The sequence below is a fragment of the Schistocerca serialis genome, chromosome 2 (genome assembly GCF_023864345.2).
Source record: "Schistocerca serialis cubense isolate TAMUIC-IGC-003099 chromosome 2, iqSchSeri2.2, whole genome shotgun sequence".
NCBI classification, from domain to species: Eukaryota; Metazoa; Arthropoda; class Insecta; order Orthoptera; family Acrididae; genus Schistocerca; species Schistocerca serialis.
Genome location: NC_064639.1, coordinates 240,840,979 through 240,855,537, shown reverse-complemented (window position 1 = coordinate 240,855,537; position 14,559 = coordinate 240,840,979). Strand labels below are relative to the sequence as shown.

Below are 14,559 nucleotides of genomic sequence, written 5' to 3'. Positions count from 1 at the left end.
TCTTGTGGTATATGTCACATTGAGCCCATGTCTTTATCATACTATTATTTGCACTTTTCCCCTCCCTCCTCTTCTCATGAGACATCACCACATTCATCATTTGTCTTCCACTGCATCTGATTGTAAGTGACATTATCTCAGACTTGAGCATTAGTTTCCACCATTTTTAGTTACTGTGGTTACTTATCCATAAACTTATGCTAAGCTGGACTCACTGCTAGACTTGAGTCTCAAGACTTTATTACTTATCCCAGTTTACAGATGTATATTGCCATGTTGATGTAAGATATCCAACCAAGTATTTTTTTTTAGTGTCTCCCAGGCACTGTTGCCCCCTCTAATCACAATTGACTGAAACACCAAGAGCACAAATTTATCCTAATTCTATAGATCAAAAACTTACATATACACTTGTGTCCAAAATTGAAGCAACAAACACAAATATTGTTGCCACAAAACAGTATAAACAGGTGACAGTAAAGCAGAAACTTTGTAAAGAATGCAGAATGTAAACAACTGCAACATGCATAATGGTAGACAAAAATTTTCTTCATTTTTTCTTACTTAATGGATTTCTACATACATTCCAATAACTGGTTAATGTGCTCAGTATGGGATGTCACCACCTCCGGCAGCAATACTGGCCTGACAACAATGGGGTATGCTGTGAATAATGTCATCGCGTCATCTTGAGGCAATTCTTGGGACATTCTTCCAGCAGAACTACTCGCAGTCTTGGAGAGGGGATGGTGGATGCTGACATGATACAAACCATCACGCTAGTGCATCACAAACATGCTCCATAGGTTTCAAATTGGGAGAGTGTGCAGGACACAGCATGCATGCAATATCTGCCATTTGCAAGAAAACATCAACCACCCTTGCTCTATGAGGTCGGCATTATCATCCATCAGTAGGAAGACTGGGTCCACAGCACCTCACAACAACCACAGATGGGGACCCAAGATCTTGTCTGATACCTGACAGCAGCTAAACTATGCTGATTCACCCATATAATTTCATGGAGATGGGTTCGTGTGGTAAACATAATCCATTAGGGATCCTTTTCAATATCAGTCTCTTCCCACAATGCTTGGCTCCCAAAATTGTGTTCCACTTTCCCTCCAGAGGTGAGTTCATCAAGAATCACTCTCCAAACTATATTGGGACTCATCTGTGAAAAAAACACTGCCCCGCTCTTCAATCATCCAGTCAGGTGGCATGTTGATGACTCCACTCTAGATGTTCGCTTCTGTGAAGATTTGTCAGAGGTAGACATACAACAGGTCTCTGACAATAAAGGCCACTCTGCCAATGCCTTCTGCACATTGTTTGTCTCAATATGACACATCCAGTGGATGCTGCGAGCTAACATGCCAGTTGCCATGCAGTACTAAGGCAGTATTATCGTGCCCTTACAGCCAAATAACATTCTCTTCTGAAGTCACATGTGGTCGGCCCTGCCCTGGTCTTTGGGATACATATTTAGTCTCTATAAACACCTCTGAGACTCTCAAGAGTTTTGTAAGCAGTCTCCTTTGTAAAGTTGACACCATTTTCCCAGTATCCTACCAATGAAATGAAGTCTGCCAGCTGCTTTACCTATTACTTCTTATATTCCACATTGTTGAGGGTTCTGGTTTCCTGTTCTGCATAAAAGCAATTGAACTTCAATAGCGTCCCTTTCCACTTTGCATAAAACATCTGGTCAGGCTCTGATCTTTCCTGGTGCTAAAAATTCAGGGCTATAGGATTTCATTTAAGTTGTTAAAATGTTCAATCCTTGTAATCATTTATCTACTGTTGCTGCATCTCTGATAATGGAATGGAATCAAACCATTTAGTTTGTGATCCATTGTATTTATAACTAATACATAAAACTTCAACACAATTACCTTGTTTATTTGAAGGATGATATGTGCTTCTTCATAACAACAATATGTTGCCTAATTCTAGAACAAACAGATGCATCCATCTATCACAACATACTGAATACCAGAGATCAATATGTTAATCTGTAAGAATCTTCATTTATTAAAAAAATTAAATAATTAATTAATTAAAAATAAAAGAGAGAGTGAAATAATATCACAACTAATAATGCTCCAGTCATGTCTTTGCATTTTATTATGACTGTATAACTGAAACGGTTGTAGCCTGCCCATTACCTATAGAAACAGATCCTGGGTAGCTGTGCCTCTTTCAAACCTGTCTGAAAAGTTGGTGGTGCAGTGCACACTGAAAAAATGCAGTTCAAACACTTTACTTGCACTTTGATGTTGAATGAACTGCTGTTTATGGCCAGATTGAATCTCATCTGTTATAATTACAGTACAGATAAATGGATAGCCACGTGCTACACTCAGCTGATGTCCTATAATATGACTCATTGAGTGCAGTAACCTAACACTATTGTAATTAAACACAGTTACTTCCATGAGGTGGGTAAATCATTAAGACAGTCACTGTATCAGTCACTCATACCACTGTCTTCCCAAACACATAATCATATTAGAATGAACGTAATGTGCACACTAATTAATGCTGTTCATTTGGAAAAAATACAGTATACAGTCTGATCCTATTGTTACAGCAAGTATTATTGAAGTTTAACACAGCCCATAATCACACACTCCACATTCAATTAATCATTTTAAAAAGTCACTAAATTATTGAAAGATCTCCCACATTGCCCCATATTGGCAGACATAGATCGTGCATCTACATCTACATCTACATCTATCGGTTCTCCCTTCCATTCCAGTCTCGTATTGTTAGGGGGAAGAAGGAAAGGATTGTCGGTATGCCTCTGTGTGGGCTCTAATCTCTCTGATTTTATCCTCATGGTCTCTTCGCGAGATATACGTAGGAGGGAGCAATATACTGCTTGACTCTTCGGTGAAGGTATGTTCTTGAAACTTCAACAAAAGCCCGTACCGAGCTACTGAGCATCTCTCCTGCAGAGTCTTCCACTGGAGTTTATCTATCAACTCCGTAACACTTTCGTGATTACTAAATGATCCTGTAACGAAGCATGCTGGTCTCCGTTGGATCTTCTCTATCTCTTCTATCAACCCTATCTGGTACAGATCCCACACTGCTGAGCAGTATTCAAGCAGCGAGCAAACAAGCTTACTGTAACCTACTTCCTTTGTTTTTGGATTGCATTTCCTTAGGATTCTTCCAATGAATCTCAGTCTGGCATCTGCTTTACCGACGATCAACTTTATATGATCATTCCATTTTAAATCACTCCTAATGCGTACTCCCAGATAATTTATGGCATTAACTGCTTCCAGTTACTGACCTGCTATATTGTAGCTAAATGATAAGGGATTTTTCTTTCTATGTATTCACAGCACATTACACTTGTCTACATTGAGATTCAATTGATATTCCCTGCACCATGCATCAATTCGCTGCAGATCCTCCTGCATTTCAGTAAAATTTTCCATTGTTACAACCTCTCGATATACCACAGCATCATCCGCAAAAAGACTCAGTGAACTTCTGATTTCATCCACAAGGTCATTTATGTATATTGTGAATAGCAACGGTCCTACGACACTCCCCTGCGGCACATCTGAAATCACTCTTACTTCGGAAGACTTCTCTCCATTGACATGCTGCGTTCTGTTATCAAGGAACTCTTCAATCCAATCACACAATTGGTCTGACCGTCCATATGCTCTTACTTTGTTCATTAAACAACTGTGGGGAACTGTATCGAACGCCTTGCGGAAGTCAAGAAACACGGCATCTACCTGGGAACCCTTGTCTATGGCCCTCTGGGTCTCGTGGACGAATAGCGCAAGCTGGGTTTCACACGATCGTCTTTTTCGAAACCCATACTGATTCCTACAGAGTAGATATGTAGTCTCCAGAAAAGTCATTATTCTCAAACATAATACGTGTTCCATAATTCTACAACTGATCGATGTTAGAGATATATGTCTACAGTTCTGCACATCTGTTCGACGTCCCTTCTTGAAAATGGGGATGACCTGTGCCCCTTTCCATTCCTTTGGAACGCTATGCTCTTCTAGAGACCTTCGGTACACCGCTGCAAGAAGGGGGACAAGTTTCTTCGTGTACTCTGCGTAAAATCAAACTGGTATCCCATAAGGTCCAGCGGCCTTTCCTCTTTTGAGCGATTTCAATTGTTGCTTTATCTCTCTGTTGTCTATTTTGATATCTACCACTTTGTCATCTGTGCGACAGTCTAGAGAAGGAACTACAGTGCAATTTTCCTCTGTGAAACAGCTTTGGAAAAAGACATTTAGTACTTCGCCCATTAGTCTGTCATCCTCCGTTTCAGTACCATTTTGGTCACAGAGTGTCTGGACATTTTGTTTTGATCCACCTACCGCTTTGACATAAGACCAAAATTTCTTAGGATTTTCTGCCAAGTCAGTACATAGAACTTTACTATTGAATTCATTGAACGCCTCTCGCATAGCCCTCCTCACATTACATTTCGCTTTGCGTAATTTTTGTTTGTCTGCAAGACTTTGGCTATGTTTATGTTTGCTGTGAAGTGCCCTTTGTTCCGCAGCAGTTTTCTAACTCAGTTGTTGTACCATGGTGGCTCTTTTCCATCTCTTACGATCTTGCTTGGAACAAACTCATCTAATGCATATTGTACGATGGTTTTGAACTTTGTCCACTGATCCTCAACACTATCTGTACTTGAGACAAAACTTTTGTGTTGAGCCATCAGGTACTCTGAAATTTGCTTTTTGTCACTTTTACTAAACAGAAAAATCTTCCTACCTTTTTTAATATTTCTATTTACGGCTGAAATCATCGATGCAGTAACCGCTTTATGATCGCTGATTCGCTGTTCTGCATTAACTGTTTCAAATAGTTCAGGCCTGTTTGTCACCAGAAGGTCTAATATGTTATCACCACAAGTCGGTTCTCTGTTTAATTGCTCAAGGTAGTTTTCAGATAAAGCACTTAAAAAAATTTCACTGGATTCTTTGTCCCTGCCACCCGTTATGAACGTTTGAGTCTTCCAGTCTATATCCGGCAAATTAAAATCTCCACCCAGAACTATAATGTGGTGGGGAAATCTACTCGAAATATTTTCCAAATTATCCTTCAGGTGCTCAGCCACAACAGCTGCTGAGCCAGGGGGCCTATAGAGACATTCAATTACCATGTCTGAGCCTGCTTTAACCATGACCTTCACCCAAATTATTTCACATTTCGGATCTCCGTCAATTTCCTTTGATACTATTGCACCTCTTATCGCTATAAACACGGCTCCCCCTTCACTGTCCAACCTGTCTCTGTGGTATACATTCCAATCTGAGTTTAGGATTTCATTACTGTTTACGTCTGGTTTCAGCCAACTTTCTGTCCCTAGAACTATGTGGGCATTGTGACCGTTTATTAATGAGGGTAGTTCTGGGACCTCTCTATAGACGCTTCTGCAGTTTACTATTAGCACATTAATATTGTTTTTCCTGTTGCATTTTGCCTACTTCTACCTTGCCGCGTCTCAGGAGGCATCTTGTCAGGCCTAGGGAGTGAATTCTCTAACCTAAAAATGTTTCTAAGCTATCCACAGACTGAATTTAGCTGACTTCCAATTTGTCTCTTTTATAATTTTACAATGATTTATGTATTGTTGTTCATTTGGAATTTAATAAATTACAATCAAAGATTCATTTCAACATGTACTTTCAGATACAGTAAAACATCCTGTAGAATTATGCTGGTTAGTTTAGACAAATATGTGAGTCTATTTCAGTAATGATGTTATAGGTACATATCTGAAATTAAATGAATTCAAGTATTGCTAATTTATTTTCATCACTGGTTGTAGTGATATTTTACTTAATTATATAGTTTTTTCACCTATTTTGCCATGAAGTTAGTAATAAGTTATAGGTTTACATATGAACAATGGTGTTGGAATCTGAAATTCCAGATATTTTGTAATTAACAGGCTTCAGACAAACTACATGGCTAATTATACTCCTGATAACCAAAGGAACATAATAGATAACAAAATTAAGTTGGATAAGCCCTAAGTCCATACGAGGGCAGTTCAATAAGTAATGCAACACATTTTTTTTCTCGGCCAATTTTGGTTGAAAAAACCGGAAATTTCTTGTGGAATATTTTCAAACATTCTTGCTTCGTCTCGTATAGTTTCATTGACTTCCGACAGGTGGCAGCGCTGTACGGAGCTGTTAAAATGGCGTCTGTAACGGATGTGTGTTGCAAACAACGGGCAGTGATCGAGTTTCTTTTGGCGGAAAACCAGGGCATCTCAGATATTCATAGGCGCTTGCAGAATGTCTACGGTGATCTGGCAGTGGACAAAAGCATGGTGAGTCGTTGGGCAAAGCGTGTGTCATCATCACCGCAAGGTCAAGCAAGACTGATCTCCCGCGTGCGGGCCGGCCGTGCACAGCTGTGACTCCTGCAATGGCGGAGCGTGCGAACACACTCGTTCGAGATGATCGACGGATCACCATCAAACAACTCAGTGCTCAACTTGACATCTCTGTTGGTAGTGCTGTCACAATTGTTCACCAGTTGGGATATTCAAAGGTTTGTTCCCGCTGGGTCCCTCGTTGTCTAACCGAACACCATAAAGAGCAAAGAAGAACCATCTGTGCGGAATTGCTTGCTCGTCATGTGGCTGAGGGTGACAATTTCTTGTCAAAGATTTTTACAGGCGATGAAACATGGGTTCATCACTTCGAACCAGAAACAAAACGGCAATCAATGGAGTGGCGCCACACCCACTCCCCTACCAAGAAAAAGTTTAAAGCCATACCCTCAGCCGGTAAAGTCATGGTTACAGTCTTCTGGGACGCTGAAGGGGTTATTCTGTTCGATGTCCTTCCCCATGGTCAAACGATCAACTCTGAAGTGTATTGTGCTACTCTTCAGAAATTGAAGAAACGACTTCAGCGTGTTCGTAGGCACAAAAATCTGAACGAACTTCTCCTTCTTCATGACAACGCAAGACCTCACACAAGTCTTCGCACCTGAGAGGAGCTCACAAAACTTCAGTGGACTGTTCTTCCTCATGCACCCTACGGCCCCAATCTCGCACCATCGGATTTCCATATGTTTGGCCCAATTAAGGACGCAATCCGTGGGAGGCACTACGTGGATGATGAAGAAGTTATTGATGCAGTACGACGTTGGCTCCGACATCGACCAGTGGAATGGTACCGTGCAAGCATACAGGTCCTCATTTCAAGGTGGCGTAAGGCTGTAGCATTGAATGGAGATTACGTTGAAAAATAGTGTTGTGTAGCTAAAAGATTGGGGAATAACCTGGTGTATTTCAATGCTGAATAAAACAACCCCTGTTTCAGAAAAAAAATGTGTTGCATTACTTATTGAACTGCCCTCGTATTTGAGATTTTTATGTACTGTGCATCTTCCACATAAATGACAATATTGAAGATAATGTTGCAACTGTGACTGGGACGGTCACGGGCTTGAAAAGATGGAAAGCGCAGCGGGACCCGCAGAGAGGCCTGCGAACAACAACACAACGGGAGAGTACAGACACAACCAACAAAGGACAGAATGAACAACAACAAGGTTGAACAACAGAGTCATAAGGAAACCTAACAAACATGCCCACTCATGCACAGAACAAGTAAGTAAGCGGTCTAACGAGAGGCGATGTGTTAACAGACGTATGCGAGATTAGACTGGCTGGCTGAGCGAGAGGCAGACGCTCAAGTACGCTATCTGGGGTGCCGCTATTGGCCACTGGAACCACGTGTTCCACTGTGGCACCCTCACACTAAAAGCAGGCCAGGAGGCGCATGCTGCCACAGCTTAGGGCTCGATGGTGCAGAGACCTCTAGGAGTCTTCAACATCCATTACATCTGGTGCGGATTCAAATTCCAGGGCGCGCGGTACCAAATCCCTCCCCCCTGAAACTTGCATGTAGAGGTGGAAACACTCCGGATGGTGCTGAGGTGGGCAGCAGTGGGAAGAGGAACTGGGCGCATCAACCACAATTGGCAGGGAGGTAGGAACGCCCGAGGTATCCATGACTGCCAATCCAGAGTCCAGGGCGGGGGAGGGAGCTACCGAGCCACCCGGAGGCGGAGAGGGCCGGCAGCAGGCCCGCGGGGAGATGGCAACCGGGGGCAGGGACGGTGACTCGAGGACCACGTCCGTACCCAAAGGAGGTAGGGAAAGAGGCGGCGCAAGGGTGGAGCTGATTATGATGGTGGCGCTCCAACCCTTTTGACGTCTGCATCTCCATCACATGCCACCTATGGGCCGCGACGACCGTGGCGGGTGTCCAACCCGCCTTGTGCCTGTACTTGCGGGCCCACATGCCCATGCAAGGGGCAGGACTGGATTGAATCGAGCGGCTACGACAAACTGATTGGATGTGGCCCTCCTTGTCACACAGCATGCACGTTTTCCAGCAGTGCGGACAATCAGCCCACTAATGGGCAGTAAAAAACTGTAGACAAGATGGCAACGAGGGGCGACCAAAGGTGCCGATCCCATAGAGACGTTGGATGACAAGAAGTCCTAATGGCACAGGCCTCCATACCATTTACCTTGTCACCAAAATGTTGTAACTGCGACTGGGACGGTCATGGGGTTGAAAAGACGGAAAACTGTGGCGAGACCTGCGGAGAGGCCTGCGGACAACAACACGACAAGAGAGAATGGACATGACCAATGAAGGACAGAACGAACAACAAGACTGAACAATGGAGTCATAAGGAAACCTAACAAACACGTCCACTCATACACAGATCAAGTAAGTAAGAGGTCTAACGAGAGGCGATGTGTCAACAGACATATGCGAGATTAGGCTGGCTGGCTGAGCGAGAGGCAGGCACTTAAGTACACTATTGGGGGGGGCCACTATTGGCCGCTGGAACCATGTGTTCCACTGTGGAGCCCTCACACTAAAAGCGGGCCAGGGGCGCATGCTGCCACAGCTTACGGCTGGCGGGGATTCAAATTCCACGGCATGTGGTACCAGAGATAAAATAATACCAATAATAATAATAATAATTTTGAGAGGAAGAAAAACATGATAGCTGGAAAGGATCTATCTGCTTGTTAGAGGTTCACCATGTGGTGACATTAAAAACTGATATTTTGTGATCATTCCACTTCATATTCCAAAAATTATTACACCCAGATATTTGTATTGGTTGACTGATTCCAACTGTGGTTCACTGATATTGTAGTCATAGTATACTACTTTTCTACATTTGTGAATTCCACAGTAATATATTTAACACAGGTTCCCATATGTCCACCACTTTTAAATCTTATCAAGAACTGTCTTGATATTTGTGCATTTTGAATGAAAAATGTTCGGCTACTGAGAGGGGCAATACATGAAGCATCCACCTTCATGCAACTGCCAGTTCAGTCTCTTCGGCATCTCTGTTACACTCTCCCATGGGCCAAGCAAACCTATGAACATTCATGTTGCCCTTCTCTATATATATTCAATATCCCCTGGTAGCCCTCTCTGGTATGGCTGCTACATACTTAAACAATAATCTAGAATGTGTCGAGCAATTTGTAAGCAGTCTCCTATTAGATTGATTAAATATCATCAGTATTCTACAAATAAACCAAAGTCTGCCACCTGCCTTAGCCATGACTACATGATCATTCCATTTCATATCCTTACAGAGTGTTAAACCCAGGAATTTGTATGAGTTTACTGATTCCATTGTTGACTCACTGATATTCTAGTCATAGGATACCAGAGTCTTTTGTTTTGTGAAGTGCACAATTTTATGTTTCTGAATATTTAAAGCAAATTGCTAATTTTTGCACCCCTTTGAAATTTTATGAAGATCTGAATGAATATTTTTGCAGCTACTTTTAGACAGTACTTCATTATAGATAACTGCATTATCTGTGAAAAGTCTGGTTGCTACTGATACTGTCCACAAGGGTATTAGTATACAACATGAAGAGGAAAAATCCCAACATACTTCCTTGTGACACTACCAAAGTTACTTCTACATCTGTCAATGACTCTCAATCCATGATATCTTGCTGCATCCTCTCTGCCATAAAATCCACAGTCCAGTCACATATTTTACTTGGTACCTCACACAGTCATACTTTTGATAATACATATAAATGCAGTGCTGACTCAAATGCTTTTCAGAAATTTAGAAATACTGAATCTACCTGACTGCCTTGGTCCAAAGTTCTCAGTATGTCATGTGAGAAAAATGTCAGTTCGGTTTCACATTGTTGATATTTTTTGAACCCTGCTGTATGGCATGGAGGAGATCACTCTGTTTGAGATACCTCATTACAGTTGAACACAGAATATTTTCTTAGAATCTATAACAATTGAATGCCAAGGACATTGGACTGTAGTTTAGCGGAACACTTCTGCCTCTGTTCCTGTGGGTAGGCTGACCTGGGATGTCTTCCAACAACTGGGCACGGGATCTACAACAGACTATACACTGAAGAGCCAAAGAAACTGGTACACCTGCCTAATATCATGTATGGCCCCCACAAGCACGCAGAAGTGCCGCAACACAAATTGGCATGGACTCAACTAATGCCTGAAGTAGTGCTGGAGGGAACTGACATCACAAATCTGGCAGGACTGTCCATAAATCCATAATAGTACGTGGGTGTGGAGATCTCTTCTGAACTGCAAGTTACAAGGCATCCCAGATATGCTCAATAATGTTCATGTCTGGGGAGTTTGGTGGCCAGTGGAAGTGTTTAAGCTCAGGAGAGTGTCCCTGGAACTACTCTGTAGCAATTCTGGACATGTGGGGTGTCGCATTGTCCTGCTGTAACTGCCCAAATTTGTCAGAATGCACAGTGGACATGAATGGATGCAGGTGACCAGACAGGATGCTTACGCATGTGTCATCTATCAGCGTCACATCTATATATATCAGAGGACACATATCAGTCCAACTGCACATGCCCCACACCATTACAGAGCCTCCAACACCTTGAACAGTACCCTGCTGACATGCAAGGTCCATGGATTCGAAAAGTTGTCTCCATACCCATACATGTCCATCCACTCAATAAAATTTGAAATTAGACTCAGCCAACCATGCATCATATTTCCGGTGATCAACAGTCCAATGTCAGTGCTGATTGGCCCAGATGAGGCATAAAGCTTTGTGCTGTGCAGTCACCAAGCGTAAATAAGTGGGCTTCCAACCCCAAAAGCCCCTATCAATGATGTTTTGTTGAATGGTTCTCACACTGACACTTGTTGATGGCCCAGCATTGAAATATGCAGTGATTTGTAGTAGGGTTGCACTTCTCTCATGTTGAATGATTCTCTTCAGTTGTTGTTGGTGCCTTTCTTCCAGGATCTTTTTCCAGCCACAGCGATGTTAGAGATTTGATGTTTTACTGGATTCCTGATATTCACAGTACAGTCATGAAATGGTTGTATGGGAAAATCCCCACTTCATCTCTACCTTGGAGATACTGTCTCCCATTGCTCACGTGTTGACTGTAATTCCATGTTCAAACTCACTTAAATCTTGACAAACTGTTCAGAAAATTGAAATAGAGATCAACATAAACATCATTTCCACCCTTTTTATTGCTCATGAAAAGCACACGTTGCCTGTTGTACCACCATACAGCGAAACCTTCATAGGTGGTGGTCCAGATTGCTGTATACACCTCTAATACCTATTAGTACGTCCTCTTGCATTAATGCATGCCTGTATTTGTCATAGCATACTATCCACAAGTTCATCAAGGCACTGTTAGTCCAGATTTTCTGACTCCTCAACGGTGATTCAATGTAGATCCCTCAGAATGGTTAGTGCGTCATGTCATCCATAAACAGTCCTTTTTAATCTTTCTCAGGCATATTCGATAGGTTAAAGTCTGGAGAACAAGCTGGCCACTTTAGTCAAACGATGTCATTTTCCTGAAGGAAGTCATTCATAAGATGTGCACAAGGGGGGCATGAATTGTCATCCATGAGAATAAATACCTTGCCAATATGCTTGTGATATGGTTGCACTATTAGCTGGAGGATGGCATTCACAGCCGTTATGGCACGGTGCATGACCACCAGTGGCATACATCAGCCCCACATAATGCCACCCCAAAACAGTATGGAACCTCCACCTTGCTGCACTTGGACAGTGTGTCTAAGGCATTCAGCCTGACCAGGTTGCCTCCAAACACTGCTCTGACGAGTCTGGTTGAAGGTATATGCGACACTCATTGGTGAAGAGAACGTGATACCAATCCTGAGCAGCCCATGTGGCATGTTGTTGGGCCCATTGGTACTGCACTGCATTGTCATGGTTGCACAGATGGACCTTGCCATGAATGTCAGGAGTGAAGTTGTGCATCATGCAGCCTATTGTGCACAGTTTGAGTCAAAACACAATGGCCTGTGGCTGCACAAAAAGCATTACTCAACATGGTGGCATTGCTGTCAGGGTTCCTCTGAGCCACAATCTGTCGGTAGCAGTCATCTACTACAGTAGTAGCCTTTGGGCGGCCTGAGCAAGGCATATCATCGACAGTTCCTGTCTCTCTGTATCTCAATGTCCAAACAGCATCACTTTAGCTCACTCTGAGACACCTGGACACTTTCACTTCCCTAGCTGAGAGCCCTTCCTGGCACAAAGTAATAATGCAGACATGATCGAACTGCAGTATTGACCACCTTGGCATGGTTGAACTACAGACAACACCAGCTGTGTACCTCCTTCCTGGTGGAAAGACTGGAACTGATCGGCTGTCGGACCCCCTCTGTCTAATCAGCACTGCTCGTGCATGGTTGTTTACATTTTTGGGTACATTTAGTGACATCTGTGAACAGTGAAAAGGACTGTATCTGTGATACAATATCCACAGTCAACATCTATCTTCAGGAGTTATGGGAACTGGAATGATGCAAATCTTCTTTTTCTTCCCCCTCCCCCCCCCCCCCCCCCCCCCCATGTGTGTAATTTACAGAACATATAAATCATTGTACTTGTGTACTTGTGTTAGTAAAGGCTGCTAGTGGCACTAAAATTAGTAACCAGACACTCGTGATGAGAAAAGGGGGTGGCAAAGCGAAAGCAGAAATGCTGAACTCTGGTTTCAAAGTTTTTTTCTTACAAAAGAAAATCAAGGAGTGTTACTGCAATTTAATTCTCACATCACTGCAGAGATGTATGAAATAAACAGAAATACAATGGTTTCTATTCTACATGCAATAGTTTCCTACATAGCTTCCTCCACTTGTGATATTACACTTGTTATGTGACTATTAATTGATTCAAATTTTAAATTTATAATGCAAGTGACAAATCCTTTTTTTACAGATATGTGTCAAATTTTGTTAATTTTAACAAAGTGAAAGACACATTTAAGCTGAAATCATATATATTCATCTGATTTTTAGTATTGTCCTCCATGAAGCTCTCTGGTCTCTATCTGCAGTTTGCTGGCCGGGAAAATTAATAGTGTGAATAGAGTCTTCAAATAATGTAGATGCACGAAGCTTGCAATTAACTTTTTCTGTCATTTATTACAGTCATTTCCTTGCACAAAATAAAATTTAGATTCATAAAACTTTGAAAGACATGACAAAAATACAAGTTTTATTGACACGAATTTTGACCTAATTTTTCATGAGGATCAATGACTACAACAATTATGAATGTCTTTGCAATCTTGCTTTTATGGTTTTCAACAACTAAAAAAGTTAAGGAGTATTGTTGGATTCATTTAGTAAGTTCATTTACAATTACAACTTTTGAGTTTTCATTATTTTGTGGATATCATTTGATTATAGATACAGCTACAAATTTGTACATTGTTTACATTGCTAGGAAATACAGGTTCTTATGTGAAAATTGATTTTTACACGTTATTTAACAATACAAAATATATTTGGTTAAGCATCTTGTTAAATACAGTGTCCGTTTTGTTTCTAATGTTTACACAGCTTACTCTTTTAGGATATAGTTAAACTTCATAGTTATTTTTTGATAGGATAATTCAAAATCAAAGAAGACATGCATTTAGTAACTTTTAGAATTACTGATGTTTTTGTTCTGGACAATGTAGTTTAGACACAGAAATCATTAATCTACATTTCAAAAATACGCAAAATCTGCTATCGATTTAGCCACTAGGGTGTGGTGTCACATGATTCATAATGCCTAACTTGTTTGCCATATTACACATTGCTTTAACCTGTATGATTGCATGGCACCTGTTTTTGTATACTTACATTTAAAAACTTGCTAAATGTGATGTGGTGATATTGTAATAGCAGTGTCTATTAAATTTCTGAAAATTTGAAACTATACACAATTATAGAGAAATATTTGTCCTCCTTACTTACCATTTCATTCCTTTCTATGAAGTTTTTGGCTGCTTTTTACATTTCCTTGTGTCACTCTTTATTACAGGCAAACTGAACATTCACACTCACCTATAAACTAAACTTTCATTAACTCACTGACACATCTGTTAAAGTGTCACAGATCTGATGGTTGATGTTGTATAACTCCTAGAATGAATCACTGCTATGTCTCATATAAGTCAACTACTTGAGC

General features: G+C 41.5%; 1 protein-coding gene across 2 annotated transcripts in view; it reads left to right on the top strand.

The window, feature by feature from the left end:
* LOC126456986 (neither inactivation nor afterpotential protein C) overlaps positions 1-14,559 on the top strand; it is a 390,163-nt gene that overhangs the window by 357,095 nt on the left and 18,509 nt on the right. The window lies entirely within an intron of this gene.